At 46.4% G+C, this 15,117-nt stretch overlaps 1 protein-coding gene across 6 annotated transcripts in view; it reads left to right on the plus strand.

The window, feature by feature from the left end:
• Positions 1 to 15,117, plus strand: part of ZFAT (zinc finger and AT-hook domain containing) — a 195,925-nt gene that overhangs the window by 58,963 nt on the left and 121,845 nt on the right. The window contains exon 2 of one of the 6 annotated variants that reach the window (XM_023514941.1): positions 7,540 to 7,598. The exons of 4 other annotated variants lie outside the window; for them this stretch is intronic. The gene's annotated coding sequence lies outside the window, so the exon portion shown is untranslated. Of the gene's footprint in view, positions 1 to 7,539; positions 7,599 to 9,582; positions 9,588 to 15,117 lie in introns of those variants that run through there. One more of the 6 variants, XM_023514942.1, reaches the window with a different exon arrangement.

Raw genomic sequence — 15,117 nt, forward strand, 5'->3', positions numbered from 1 at the left:
TGTTCGGTCCTTGTACCGAGCACCTCTGGCGTGGGCTCTGCTGTGTTGTTCGGTCCTTGTACCGAGCACCTCTGGCGTGGGCTCTGCTCTGTTGTACGGTCCTTGTACCGTTTTTGAAGTCTTCAGACTGAGCCTCATGTTGAAGAAGTTCTTTCTTTTTTGTGCTGAGCTAAGCACGTTATATAGGAGGCAGTTCTAGTTAAGAATGGATTCTGGAATACAGGCTACTTGAGACGTACAGGGAGGGACTGCTGGGATTTCTGAGGCCAAGTTCTTTTGGCAAATAAAGATAATTTTAGAAATGAGATGGTTGAAAGAGGAAGGTTTAGGTTGTACCTCCCTGAACCTGAAGCTCCACTTTCCAGTGCAGTTGTTAATCACTGGATTTGGGTTACGGAGTGTCTCCCCTGCTCTCCCTCTGTCTCTTCCACACACACACCCCCCACACTCTCTTTTTCTAACACAGCTAGGTAATGGCATCACATTTTAATCAGAAGGGCAGCTCCAGCCATCGAGGCAGCTCTGCTGTTTGTACTTCTGAGTTCTTCAGATCATTTGGTACTGTCTTTTCGAGAATTTCTTTTGTTTTTGTGCTTTCATGGAATTTTTTTTTTTATCAGTTTCCTTTTGAGAAACTCCTGGACCTTCTGTACAATTATGGCTAGAAATCAGGGATTTTGCTTTTTTTCAATATCAAATATTGCTATTTCCTTTTTCTCCAGACCTCAGGGCTCACTCTGACTTTGAGACTCAGAATCAAAAGGACACACTGAGAAGGTCATTTGGCTCTGAGGCTGTCCCCTGGTCTGCACTGCCCTCAGGGCATCTCTCTAAAGCACAGTCCTTTGTCTCCCCCTGCAACAGTCAAGTGGAAAGTCTTCACCTGCATGTTCGAGGCCTTCCCAGAATGGTCTTTCCATGTGGTGTGATGGCACCATTTTTCAGTGCCCTGTGGAATATACCAACTGTGGTATAATTGATAAAAACCTAGATTTTTATCAGTTTTTTTTCTGTTATCAATATTGCTTTAATAAATATTCCTATAAGGGTATGTATGTGTATATGTATGTATTTGTTAGTGTACGTGTATGTACATATTTCTGTGTGGGTACATATGTATACGTATGTATTTGTGTGGGTGTGTATACATATTTTCAGACCTTTGTTGTTATTTTTGTAGGAGAAATTCCTGGAGGTAGACTGCTACATCAGAAAGTGTATTACGCGTTGCCAGATTTCTCCCCAGCAAGCTTACACCAATTTAGATTCCAAACGTGTCTTGAGAGTGCCTATTAAGTATTATCACTTCTGTTTGTTTTCCTTTTTGATACCTGTGATGACACAGAAAAATACTCAGAAAAAAGTAAAAATAAACCAAAGTTTCACTATGTAGGCATAATGACTTACAGTGGCTGTAAAAAAGAATGACTTCCTCTACTCTGTGTGCATCCATATGCATTTTTCAAAAATGGGATCATAGGTAATATTTTGTGATTTTTTTTCACTCACTAATGTGGCAGATAAATTTTTCATGACAATATTTTTTATTTCACAAGCTGTTTTCTAGCACTTTTTATGTTACAGATGCTGTCCTCCATGAGTAACAGCGCTTTGAATTCTCGTAGCAACTTGAAGAGGTACACACTGTCCTCCTTGTACAGAGTGGAAACTGAGGCACAGACAGGTTCTGCAGCTTGCTTAGATCACCCCTCCCGTGAGAAGTGGTGCTGGTCATGAAGCAGGCGGGCTGACTCCAGGCTCTGTGATTCTCACTGCTTTGCCACACGTCCTGGTCCAAAACAGTAGATGTCAATTGTTGTCATTTTTAAAGACCGGAAGGCATTCCTCATATGCGAGGGTCATAAATTTTACTTTATGGGTCTCTAGTTGGTGGACATTTAGAATTGTTTCAATTTTTTTCCCCCGATCAAAAACCACTACTCATATGAATAGTCCCGGGCATGCATTTTTATTTTATTTTATTTTTTATACTTGTGGCATTATCTTAAGCAAATGCTTAGTAATGTAATTGCTGCACCAACAGGGAACATCTTACACTGCCACACACACACACTGTCAGGCCACGCTGCAGACAGCCCTTGTCAGTTATTTTCCCTCAGGGGCTGTATCCTCATCTCACCTCCACCCGTGGTTGTGTCGGTCTCTGTCCTGGCCAGTCTCTTATGTGGACGATTTTCTGTGTTTTAATTTGTACCCCTTGATCACTAGTGGACGATCTCTGCATGTAGTCATTGGCTGTGTGTGTTTTGTATGTGTTTGGGAGTCTCCCTCGCTCATACCTCGATTATCACATATGCTGGAAATATTTCCTGCAGTTTGTCTTTTGCCTTGATTTCCTTGGTATCATTCCTTTTTTGTGCTTTTTCATTTTGCCAGGATTTTAAATTTCTGTATTAAATAAACCATCAAATGTTTCTTTTAAATTTCTTGCTTTTTAAAAAAATTATAGCTTAGAAAACTTACCCTATGCCTCCAAATTATAAAATATGCCTCTATATGTTCCCCTGTCATTTATATGCGTTTATTTTACTAGTATCTGTCATCCATCTGGAAATTCTATTTTATTTATGTGATTGTGAAGTAAGACAGTTATGTAGTTGACCCTTGAATAATAACAGAGATAAAGGTTGCTGACACTCTTTCCCTCCAGGCAATTAGAAGTCCGTGTATAACTTCCCCCAAACCTAACTGCAAATAGCCTAATACTGACAGGAAGCCTTACTGATAACATAGTTGATTAACACATATTTTGTATATTTCATATATTATATGTTGATTCTTATAATGAAGTAAGCTAGAGAAAATAAAATGTTATTAAGGAAACAATAAAGAAGAGAAAATACATTACTGTTCATTAAATGGGTCATCAAAAGTCTGTATGGTCTGTATCCTTGTCCTTTTCTCATTGAGCAGATGGAGGAAGAGGAGGTTGGTCTTTCATTCTGGGGTGGCGGAAATGGGAGAAAGTGTGTGTGTAAGTGGACACACATAGTTCAAACCCAACTTGTTCAAGCATCAACTGTTTATTTTTTATTAGTACATACAAACCAAGGAACTATCTTAATAAATGCAATTTACTAGATAAAATATTTTGAATATTTTTGATAAAATATTTTGAATTACAGAGTGTAGGGCCTGGCAGCTCAAAGTCTAAAATAAACACTTAAAAAAATAAAGTTTCACATTTCAAAATAACTTGCCCAGTCTCCCCCAGTGGTTACAGCTGATACAACTATAGCCAACAGCAAAATCAGGCATTGTCCTTGAGAGAGCACATGTGGCTGGCTGTCAGTTTGTGACTCACCTGAAACTGCATGTAGCCAGCACCATGCTTAGAAAGCAGCATGAGGCTTCCTTGTAACCCACTGTAGTCACACCCACCTGTCACCTGGTAGCCCTTATCTGTTCCCCAGCTCTGTGGTTCCCAGCCTCTGGACTGTGGACCTGTACCAGGCCATGGCCTGTTAGGAACTGGGTCTCATGCATCACCACCAGAATTCCGTCTCCTGTCCATCCACCTCACCCCCAACCCCACGGGCTGGGTTAAAATAACCAATCCCTGGAGCCAAAAAGGTTGGGATTGCTGTTCCAGCTCTGTAATTTTATCATTTCAAGAATGCTGTATAAATTGCATGACACAGCATGTGTCCTTTTGAAATTGGCTCAGAGAACCCCCTTTTTAGACTGAAGTTCTAATTTTATGATTAAGGAATTTGAGGTGTGGAAATGCTGGTTATCCAGAGTTAAATGACTCATTTGGGATCAGTTGGGGCAGGATCTGCATCCCCTCTCCCCCCGGTTGGTCTGCTGGATGACATTTCTGTCTTAAAAATAGTCTCATTTCTACCTCATGGGTGGAGATTTTGCTCATTTCGGTGTAGCCTTGTTAGGTTTTTCTCTAACCTTGTAAGAAATGAAATGTCCATCTTATATCCTGATGTTTATTTTCTACTCTGTGGTAATTAGGCAGTGGCTTCAGCAATGGCAGACAGGCACATTCCTCTCTGATGAGATTATTAGCTTTCTCCGGTAATAGTCTGTGTAGAAAACAGCCTTGTATTCCATTGATTTGAGTGACCTCAATGGACTTTTAACAAATACCAACTAGAAAGGTAGAAGCTCTGGGTATTTATCCCTTTCTGGCCACTGTTGGAGCCTCTAAAATATGCAGAAATGACCTTCTGCCCAGCTGCCTTGTGGCTGGCATCCATGTAATTGCACCACGTTCCCTCGTTTGCCAAGCACAATATTACAATTTGGAAAATTCTTGCATAATTGTTTTAATACACGCTCTGTCAAGAGCAGTCTAGTGACATTTCAAACAATTGACCTTGGCTCCATGGCTTGTTAAAACGATTAGAAGAAAACAAAATAAGTTCTTCCTGTACCCTCAACCATGGCAAGTTAAAATAACACTTTTCATATGTATTCAACATTTAATAATTTTATTCTGCATTTGGATGGAAAAAGAAACCAGAAAAAGAAGTTTTTTTTTTTTCCCCCTTGCTGGTATGTGGAACAGCTGGTGTTTTGAAAAATGTTTTACAGCCTACAGAAATCAATATGTCAAGTTTATAAAAGAGACTTCTGAACCTTTCTAAGCTTGTTATTTCTGGGGTCATTTTATGCAAGGAGAATAGTGCAAATTCTCTTGTTCTTGTTAAATCTTTCCAATAGAAGACAAGGCATTTATTTTATGGTCTTACCTAAGATGTACGTATAATCTTCATGAGGGTTATTTACGTAGTGTTTTGAATCTCTGCCTTCTATCCTGTTTGTGTTATAGCAAAGTAGCTGACTTGATAAATAGCTGGTACAATTGAAAATGGTTTTTGAGTGAGTCCTGTTTGAAAATTGGCAGGTGAAAGTGTTGGTCTCTGAATACCACGCTTCCCTCTGTGGAAGGGTGTATAACAGTGATGTCTGTTTCTTTTCGCTGACCATAAACTCCTGTTTTTATTCTCTACACTAATAAGGAGGCTGGAGCCCTGAGATTTCCAGCTGTGGCTGGTCGTAGGTGTGCCTGTGAGCGTGAGCATCTGTGTGGCACGCTTCACCCTCCCTGTCTGTGACCCATGCTGCTGCCCCACTTGCTTGTGAGCGTGTCCTCTTCTGCTTATCACTTCACTCTCTCTGACTCTGCCATTCAGGGTAACCAGGCTGCGCCCTGAGCAAAGTGGCCCCAGAGGGCAGGGGCTTGGCATCGCCACACTTGTGTTCTTGTTGGGATTTCATGTCCACTGCAGGTCCTCAGAGGGCTGTGCTCTCTCAGGGACCCAGCGGGAGCAGGCGGCCACCATCTTGAAAGTGGCAGGAGGGAAGAGAGCCCTGGGTGATTTCTCTGTGGCCCAGGAGTGACATCTGTCATTTCTTCCCTGCACCCTCTGTTCTGAGGATGGGGGGAACTGGAAATGCCTGGCGGCTGTCACTGGGGACTCCTGCGTGGTTCCCATCCGTTTGTGGGATTCTACTGCCACCTGCATTCTGGCTTCTTGCGAGTATCTTCCTTGCCCTTGTTTCGGTTCCGGCATCCCCTGAGCAGTTTAAATTCCGTAGCGTGTTCAGGACTGAACTCGCCTAGCTTCCTGTAGGTGTGCCTCCTATACTGCATCTTGGCAGCTGGCTCCACCATCCCGGTACTCAGTGAGTAATGTGCCATGACAGCATGGTTGGTTGACTGACTTTTCCTGCTGAATTTTCCTCCACTCCTTCGCCCTGTACCTGCTAATGTCTTTGTAGACCAGATGCCGGCACCTCTTCTGTGGACTCTTGGGACACCTCTGGCCAGCCCATCCTCTCCAGTCCACTCTCTGAGCACACTAGTGGGTTGCAAATATTTTGGGGGGATATTTGCCTAATAAACATTCATTTATTTACTGGTAAGTTATATTTTAAAACTTTAATAAGCATCTATAGAGTCCTTTCTGTGGACCAGCCACTTTTTGGGGTGACTTACAAATATTCATTTCCTTTTTTAAAAGCCCTATGAGGCAGTTACAGTTCTTATTCCCATTGCAGGGATTAGGAAACCAAGGTAAGCACCCTGTCCAGTGTCACACAGATTTGAGTGTTGGAACTGGGGTGTTTCTCCAGCACTCGGGCCCATTCTTGTAGAATGCTGTGCTGACGTGTTATGGGCATTGGGAAACGTGCATAAAATATAAGTTCCAAAGGAATGAGGGGGAAATAGAGGAATTTTTCTATTTTCTTCCCCAATTTTGGTGGGTACGTGCCTTTTGCTTTGGAAACCATTGCTCCCTTTGGTGCTAGGTGTCTTTCTGAGGTGCAGACGGATCCCATCCCTGTGCTGAAAGTGGCCATCAGTGATGTCCCCCACACCCTGACTTCCTCCCACTCTGCCCACCCATGAGTCTACGGGAACATGTGAAGGCCCCAGGGTGCTGTGCTCTCACCATCTTCCCTACAGGTAGTCCTTTGGCTTGGGATGGCCCCTGCCTTGTCCCCTCCAAGTTTAACTGCAGTCTCCCTGATCCAGCGGGGCCCCCACTGCATCATCTGTCCCTTCTCTATGGAATGCTAGAGCTCCTGTGCTAGAGATTCCTGCTCGTCATCATCCCAGAGCGTCATCCCTCCTTTCCCGCTTGCCTCAGACCGAGCCGCTCTCCCCATGCCGTGCCTTGGTGCGCTGGAGGTGCTCATCGGTGTGACTCCCCGCATGCTGAGAGCTCAGAAGGCAGCACCCCACACTTTCACCAGTGCCTGGTTCCCTGTGAATGGAGCAGAGTCATTCTGCTTTTCATCCTGATTTTCACAGAGCAGGAGCTAGGACTGTGTGAGTTCTAATGGTTGAGAAACTTGAAGTTAATTTGTCGTACGACTTCCATGTGTATTTCTGTGTGGAGTGAGTCCAGTGACTTGGATGAGGCCCCGGGTATTGTTGCCACTGTCTGTCTGCCAGACACATTTCTCCAGCATGTTTTTTGACTCTGAAGTTGCTTTTCACATTTCAGCTTCAGCCATCAGTTTTTTCACATGTATTTAAGGGTAACGTATGCAAGTCACCTCTCATTTCTACATCATCTGAACTGGAAACCTCAGTGTCCTCTGTAATTCCTGCTTTTGTCTCACCCACCCTTGCCTTGTGGACTTTTCCTCCGAGTGATGTTCAGGCCCTCACTCTCCTGTCTCTCATTCCTCCCCCTCCCGAGGTCTGCTCTCCTTATCTCTCCCATAGACTGTCTTGCAACGGCCTTCAGCCTGGCCCCTCTACCTCTGCACCTGCTCCCTATAAGCGCACTCCTCACAGAGCAGAGTAAGGCACAAAAGGGGCTGTGTCACCTCCTGCCCATGGGCCTCCATGGCTGCCCCTCCCCTGCCATTGCTGGGTGTGGGCAGATCCCACTCTGTCCTGAGATGACCTCCTCTGATGCCACTGCCCCCACGTGCCCTTTGCCCCTGCTTGTCCCATGGGTTCTTTTGTGCCTGCAGCACTTTCTTCATGGAGGGCCCCTCTCTACCTCCTAAGCCAGCTAACAAATTCTTTTTTGTTCTTTCCAGCCAGCACAGTACCGGCAATGTAAGCAGTCCTGGTAAACACCTGCTGGATGAAAATACCCGTATGTGACCTTTATTACTCCATTAGCTCTGATCCCCGCAGTGGGAAGATTCTCTTTTCTTTTTGTCTTGCTTCCTTGGGTTATTGTAGAGCTTCAAGCCAGACTTTGGAGATCAGAGTTAAGTATAGATCTCTTCCCTTGAGCAGCTGAATGTCTAGGAAGGAGGACAGGGATGCAAATAAATACCAACATACGATGGGGGGTGAGCCACATGCAGAGGGAGCAGGGCGGCACCACGTGCCTGCTGGGCACCTCCTGGGAGGCTTCGTGGAGGAGGAGACCATGAACTGCATCTCTAAGGATGACTTGGCATTGGAGGAGGATGTGGAAAAGAAGGTGAAGAGGCCTTTCTATTGTGGTTCATGCAAAAGCCGGCAGCTGTAGGGTACAGGCACATCTGAGGATGTTTGGGGAGTTTACTGCTGTTAGTATGTGGGGCAGCTGGGATGACGTGCAAGACCAAGGCCTCACGTCCTTCACAGGTGTGTCTCCATTGCCATCTCTCCTGTGGGAACACTGCTGCAAGCAGGGGCTCCCTCTCCTTCTCCTACAGCAAGAGAGACGGAAGATGGGGAAGGCCTGAGGGAGGAGGGAAAGGAAGAGCAGTGCGCGTTCAGCAGGATAGATGGAGTTGGTGCGAGTCTAATGCGAGTCTGAAACTGCTGTATTAGCAGGGTGGAATGAATTGGTGGCAGAGTCCCAGAATATAATCCCTTATCAGTCTGCTGTTCTGACAGCTGCTCTGGGCTTTTATTAATATGGCTGATAACACTTTCCCCTCCGGGGTATTCTGAGATTTAATTAGTTCTTGGGCAATTTAGAATAGGTACTTTAGAATATTAGTACAGTGTTAATTATATATGAATGCATATGAACTAATTTGTACAAGTGTGTGATTGCATTTACATTTAACTCTTCATCTGCCTGCCCCCAATTCAGCAGTCTTCATATTAATAACATGTTACATGTAGCTAATTGTGCTCTTTGGGTAATTCAAGGGTAAAAAACGCAGAGACAAAGCTAACCCACTGCAAGTGTGGGATAGTAAAACAAAGAAGGATCCCTTCAGAGGGACACCTCTGTAGTGAGCAAAGAGCAGGAAGATTTTGAGGCAAAATTTTGAGAGAATTCAGCCCCGTGGGGCAAGCTCGCCCATTCTTAGACATCCGCTTCACTCTTCAAGGTTTGTGTTCCATGGTGGGCATTGTCATCACTTTTTAAAACTCTGTCTTTCCAAAAGGAAACAAAATATAAATATATACATTTTGAGGTAAAATCTTTGAGGTGAAAGGAACTCCTTCAGAAATTTCCTATCAGAGGGCTTTGTTTTGCTCGTGAAGTAAGGGAAGCTCCCCAGGGTGAAGGGTGTGTGAGCACAGGGTGCAGGTCAGGGCTGAGACAGGACCAGTTTGAACCTTGCTGCGGGTCGTTGCTGAAGGCATCGGGAGTGATGAGCACCTACTTCTTGTGTGCCAGGCACGTGGTGGTTGCTGACTGTGGAACCACAGTAGAGTTGCCCAGAGTCAAGTGGGCTGGGCAGAAACGACTCTGACGCTGGGGGAAGCGTGAGGAGTGAGTGGCTGGTAAGGGCCACATGGGGTCTTGACGGAGCTCTGGCTTGCAAGGGGCTTCTGCAGCACCCAGGAGGGCAGGTGGTAGGGCATGCTCTGTAGGTGGCTGGGGCAGAGGTTGAAGGCCGTGTAGGCCTTGTGTTCTGGAGAGCAGAGTGAGGGTAGAGGTGAGGACGGGAGGGCTGGGGAGCTCCACCCCTGTGAGAGGGCACAGTATGTGCTAAGGCAGGGAGGAGCCTGCAGACCACGCAGAGGAGCTGTGTAGTGGCCCAGGGGAGGTCTGTGGTATCTGAATGAGCAGTGGGAAGTGAAAAAAGGGGGAGATGAGAGGGATGAGGCAGGGAGGCTGCATAGGTTTCCTTTGGGGGCCAGGCTGGATGGTGGCGTGCTCCATCTCGAGAGGCCTGGGGAGATGCAGGTTTGGGAAAACCAGGACGAGTTAGTTGCGGCTACACACTGAATTTGTGGACTGTTGGATATCCAAGAAGATAGGGCCACCTGGGGTGCTCAGTGGAGGACGGGCATGAGCAGACCTATATCATGGGGAGAGGAAGCAGCGGGAGGGGAGGGCAGCTTCTGAGGCATGTCCAAAGGGGTGGAGAGTAGGGAGGGTAGCTGTGGGGGAGGGGTGGAGGAAGGGGAGGTGGACGATGGAACGGGCATGGGAGCACCGGGGAGCTGAAAATGGGGCGAAGGAACCCTTGGTTTGGGTTGTGCCTCGTTGCTGACTACAGGAATAGTGTCAGTAGAAGCGGCCACTGAGGGGCTTTTAAAATAGAAGGGGCTGAAAATAGGTTGGAGACAGAAAAAAAGGTCATCATAGGTGACCAAGAGGATTGCCCAGCGCAGCTTGCTCAAGTACGTGACTCAAGAAATTAACAAAGAGGGGGCGGTGCCTGCGGCTCCAAAGGAGTGGGGCACTGGCCCCATATCCTGGAGGTGGTGGGTTTAAACCCAGCCCTGGCCAAAAAAATAAAAAATAAAAAAAAATAAAGAGACAATTGTGGAGGTGTGGGTGGGTTTAGGCGTGGTGTCGCCCACCCCGATAGGGTGCTGGGAGAAGTTGTGGACAGTGGGGTACTGTGACCAGCCTAGGTAAAGAAGCAAGAGAGAGGATGATCACCACAGTGCCACAGGAGAGAGCTGTGGCTTCTTGTAGAGGATGAAGTCAGCCTGCAATGACCTGGCAGAGAGGGAGCCTGGACGTAAGTGCCCATACTCAGTCTTCTCCTCTTCCCTCCTGCTGGTGCCTCTTTTGGCCAAACCCACTGGGAACCAGAGAGCAGTGGGGCCCATAGTGTGATCCTGTAGGTCAGTCTGGGGGAGCTGGGTGGAGGCTGGTCCTGAAAGGGCAAGTGGGACCTCTCCAGCCTTCCAGAGGACATGGGGTGTTTGCTCATCATCCACTCTTAGAAGGGACACATGTGGGTCTTGCTCCTTAAGCAATGGCTACCTCCAGTTTTACACTCAACCTCAATGGGTGCAAAGGCGCCAGACTCTGTCACAGGAGCATGGGATTCAGCCCCGGGGGAAGCTCGCCCATTCTCAGGCCTCTGCTTCACTCTTTAAGGTTTGCGTTCCACGTTGTGCAGTGTCATCTCTTTTTTAAATTCTGTCTTTCCAAAAGGGAACGAAATATAAAGAATTATGTTAATGTGCTAGGGTTGAAGAGCAATGTTGCACAGATGCCAAGAAATTAAAAGTTATAATTCTGTGAATGTCTGTGTCTTGGGAAAACACAGAGCCAGAAGGTAGGATGAGCCGGGTGCTCACCTGCAGCCCTGTGATTAATATAAAACAGACAAAACCACCAAGAAGGATAATCCCCGCCTTAAGTTGGACTCGCATATGTGTTTTTAGGTGTGAGGTCAACAGACTGATATGCAGTACGCATGTCCTGAGGCCCTACTGTGTGTGCGCCCCCGTAGCAGGGTTCAGCATCTGTTCCCTCATGTGCGCCTGGCAGTGACCCTGCACATGCAGATCATAGGTTCAGAGAGTTCCAAATTCCTCTGATGCCCTTGACTCCAAAGCCTTTCTAGCCTGCCTTCTTGACACAGTGACTTTTAGTTAAAGCGATATTTGGTATAGTACCTCGTACATCTTGATTTGGTAGTTTTAACGATATTTCCAGGGCTCTTCAGAGGTACTCGGTAGCTGAGGCTGGAGGGATACTTAGGACAGGTGTGGGAAGCTGGGAGGGGGAGGCTGGCAGGGAGCCTACCCACTGTAATCAGAGAAGTCAGGGCCTTTTATAGATTATTTATAGTGAAATTACCTAAAGAGTTCACTTGAAAAAGGTCTCGCTATTAAAAAAAAGCTTTGGAAACCACTGTCCTAATGCACTGACAGTCACAGTTAGATTTAGACAGTGATGCAACAGGATCTGAAGTTTGATGGATGGAGGAACTTAGCAAAGGGCCTTGTTTTCTGGAAGAGTGTGCTGTGTATACAGTGTGGTTACAGGTGTGAGTTAATGTTCAAGAAAGTGCTTTGCAGTTTGTCACATACCACTCAGAAGATAAGGTGGTGTTATTATGGGAGTATAGTTTCTCTCCATTTTGTGATATTGATTAAAGGAAAAATACCAGACAGGCACTGTTAGATATTCCGGCTTGAAACCCACTGTTGCTGAGGGGATTAATGCCTGACTCCCTTTCCTGTGACCCGGCTCTCCCAGGTCAGCCCTTGAAGAGTGTACTGGGGTTTGATGTCATCAAGTCAGTTCTGCTTTTTAAGCATCTCAGACAGATTTTCGGCTATTGATCCCACTAAAATTACATCCTGTTTTCTCTTGGATAGAGAGTTTTTTTCAAAGCTGAAGGTATTTTTGGACATTTGATACAATTGGAAACAAAATACTATCTTAGAATTGTGTGATTTGGACACATGCAGGAGGCAGGCTGTTTGAGAGATGGTTCATCTTGGAAACAGCTGCTAGAGGACTTGGGGTTTGACCTGCCCCTGCCCCCCAGGTCCCTTCAGCGTCTGTTATTTTCTACGTTTGGGGGTGTGTGATTATTAAAAGATATCTGCTTGCCAGCTATTCTGTCACGTACTCTGCCTAGGCCCCAGGGTTCAACCAGCCATTCTTTGAAACAAACATAAATATGTTATCTAAAATTTCCTTTTGGTACCCACTAGGGGCCTGGGTTTCAGCGAGGCATCCTGACTCTGCCCTACAGCCTTCCATCTCGGAAGAGCACCTGTTAGTGGCCGTGTTTATTGCCAAAGGCCTCAGTCTGTCTCAGTGCAGGGCTTTAATGGAATTCCAGCTTGCTTTCTTTCCCAAGAACTGCTTCTTCATAGCAAGGAGCATCACTGCAGAACTGAAGAGCTGGGCACACCATTGACAGGCTGTGATGGGATTTTAGCTGCCTGGCCCCGATGCTGGGCCCAGGTGGCAGCCTGCTGTGCCAGGGAGCCAGCTGTGCTGTTGACTGCTCAGTGGACTGCGCAGGCTGAAGTGAGGCCACCCGTCTGCATAAAGTGATTTGGAGCAAATGGCCTCTTGCTGTTTATGGGCATTCGGCTGAGGGTACGCAGAGCCCACACCAGTCTTTATTTCATCTGCCTCAGCCTTCAGCACAGATGGGCCAGGGCTGGAGAGAGGTGGGCGGGAGGAAGGGGGCTGCGCAGAGGCAGTGCTCGGGTGCCGGTCCACTGGCCAGGCCCATCTGTTCTTCGGCTGTGCTGTTTGGCCACCGGCTCACCCTATCATGGAGCTGGCTGTCCAGTTGATTTCTCTCTGTGTGTTGTCCAGGCTTCTGCTCCTGTGCAGCATCAGAGGCAGAAGAGGGTAGTGGAAAGACAAGATGCTCTGGGTCTGCGACTGACAGAGTCAAGTGACTGGACCTTACCACCTCTTCCCCTCACTGAGCCTTGGTTTCCTGATCTTTATGAAGGGCTCAGGAGCAGCTCTGCTTCATTAGTGTGGTGAGGACTGAAGAGCTGACAGCCCGCACAGTGTGCAGTGGCTAGGACCGTGCCTACTGTGTGTGTCTGTCACCCAGGTGAGCCTCTGAGCTGCCCAAGAGCAGGGGCCACACAGACACCACACACACAAGAGACCTTTCTTTGCTGTCTGTCTGCTGGCTGGGTGACTTTTCCACTTTGTGAGGTCTGAAGTGCTTTCTCTCTCTCCCCACTTTACTGAGTATCTGAGATGTGTCAGACGCCGTGGAAGTCTTCCAGGGAAAACGGCTACATCCTGCCTGGCCTCGCTGAGCTTACATCCTGTCCTGGAGTCAGACAAGAAACAAGTAAACAAATACCTACATAAGCCACTATAAATACCTTCCTCGGCATCAGGGAGTATTTGTAAGAGATGTTGGTTAGAACTTAGAGCATTAGACCACACTCCAGATGGTCCCTAACTGTGATGGCTCAACTTAGGATTTTTCAGTTTTACTGGTCTGGTGCAAAAATGATGTGTGTTCAGTGGAAACCATTCTTTGGATTTTGATAATTTTATTTTGTTGCTTCTATTTTTTATTATTATAAATTTTGTATTTGTATTATAATAAAATAGGCTCAGTGTTAGGTGATTTTGCCCAAATGTAGGCAAAGTGTAAGGTGTTCTGAGCATGTTTAAGGCATGCTGGGCTAAGCTAGGATGTTCAGTAGATGAGGTCTACTGTGTCTGCGACTGCATTTTTTTTTTTTTTTTTTTTTTTTAGACAGGGTGTCACTCTGTCACTCAAACTAGAGTGCAGTGGCATCATCATAGCTCAGACTCCTCCCGCCTCAGCCTCCTGAGTAGCAGGGACTACAGGCGTGCCCCACTGTGCCTGGCTAATTTTTCTGTAGACATGAGGTTTTGCTTTTGCTTAGGCTGGTCTCCAACTCCTGAGCTCAAGTGATCCTCTTTCCTCAGCCTCCCAGAGTGGTAGGATGACAAACTTGAGCTGCTGTGCCCCCCGCCCCCTTAAATGGATTCAACCTTCTGTGGGTTTATCAGGACATAACCTCATTGTTAAGTCGAGGAGCATCTGTACTTAACAATCCAAACTGTTTCTGCTTCCCAGAGGCCTACACAATGCTATCTTTCTAGGTGCAGGCAAAATGATTACCTTCTAACATACTATGGAATTTACTTATTTATAATGCTTTAAATTTATTTTTTTTACTAGCATGAAAACTCTGGAGGGCAAGGCTCTCTCTCTTCTGTACACTGAAGTATTAGAAATGCTACACTGGTGCCAGGCCCTGCATAAATACTTCTCGTTTGAACTATGGGTAGAAAAGAACAAGTACATTCTGTTGGCTAACATAATTTCCAGGTAAATCCTTATTTCTTTTGTGCACAAATGATATTTTGTTTGAAATACCCAGGAAAATTTGGAAATAGGAAAGTGAGAAGAGAAAATAAGCTCACAGAGAGAATGTGATATTAAGTAGTGGAGAATAATTGTTGAACTTTGTATTGGAAATAGAAAGTCTGTTTTCAGAGGAGACATATTTAGTCTGGACATTTAAGCAAATCAAGGAGAGGGTAACTAGCAAGTAGAATAGAAATGGATGAGGCAGACTCGAAATTAGATGGAGAGTTGACCTGACCCTCCCTAGTCTCACCTGGGTGCTGTTCTGCAAAGGTGACCTGACCCTCCCTAGTCACAGCTGGATGCTGTTCTGCAAAGGTGACCTGACCCTCTCTAGTGTGTTGTTCTGCAAAGGTGACCTGGCTCTCCCTAGTCACAGCTGGGTGCTGTTCAGCAAAGGTGACCTGACCCTCCCTAGTGACACCTGGGTGCTATTCTGCAAAAGTCACCTGACCCTCCCTAGTCACAGCTGGGTGCTGTTCTGCAAAGGTGACCTGACCCTCCCTAGTGTACTGTTCTGCAAAGGTGACCTGACCCTCCTAGTCCTAGCTGGGTGCTGTTCTGCAAAGGTGACCTGACCCTCCCTAGTCACAGCTGGGTGCTGTTCTGCAAAGGTGACCTGACCCT

Source organism: Otolemur garnettii, unplaced genomic scaffold (genome assembly GCF_000181295.1).
Source record: "Otolemur garnettii isolate 467f Iridium unplaced genomic scaffold, OtoGar3 scaffold00062, whole genome shotgun sequence".
In the NCBI taxonomy this organism is placed as follows: domain Eukaryota; kingdom Metazoa; phylum Chordata; class Mammalia; order Primates; family Galagidae; genus Otolemur; species Otolemur garnettii.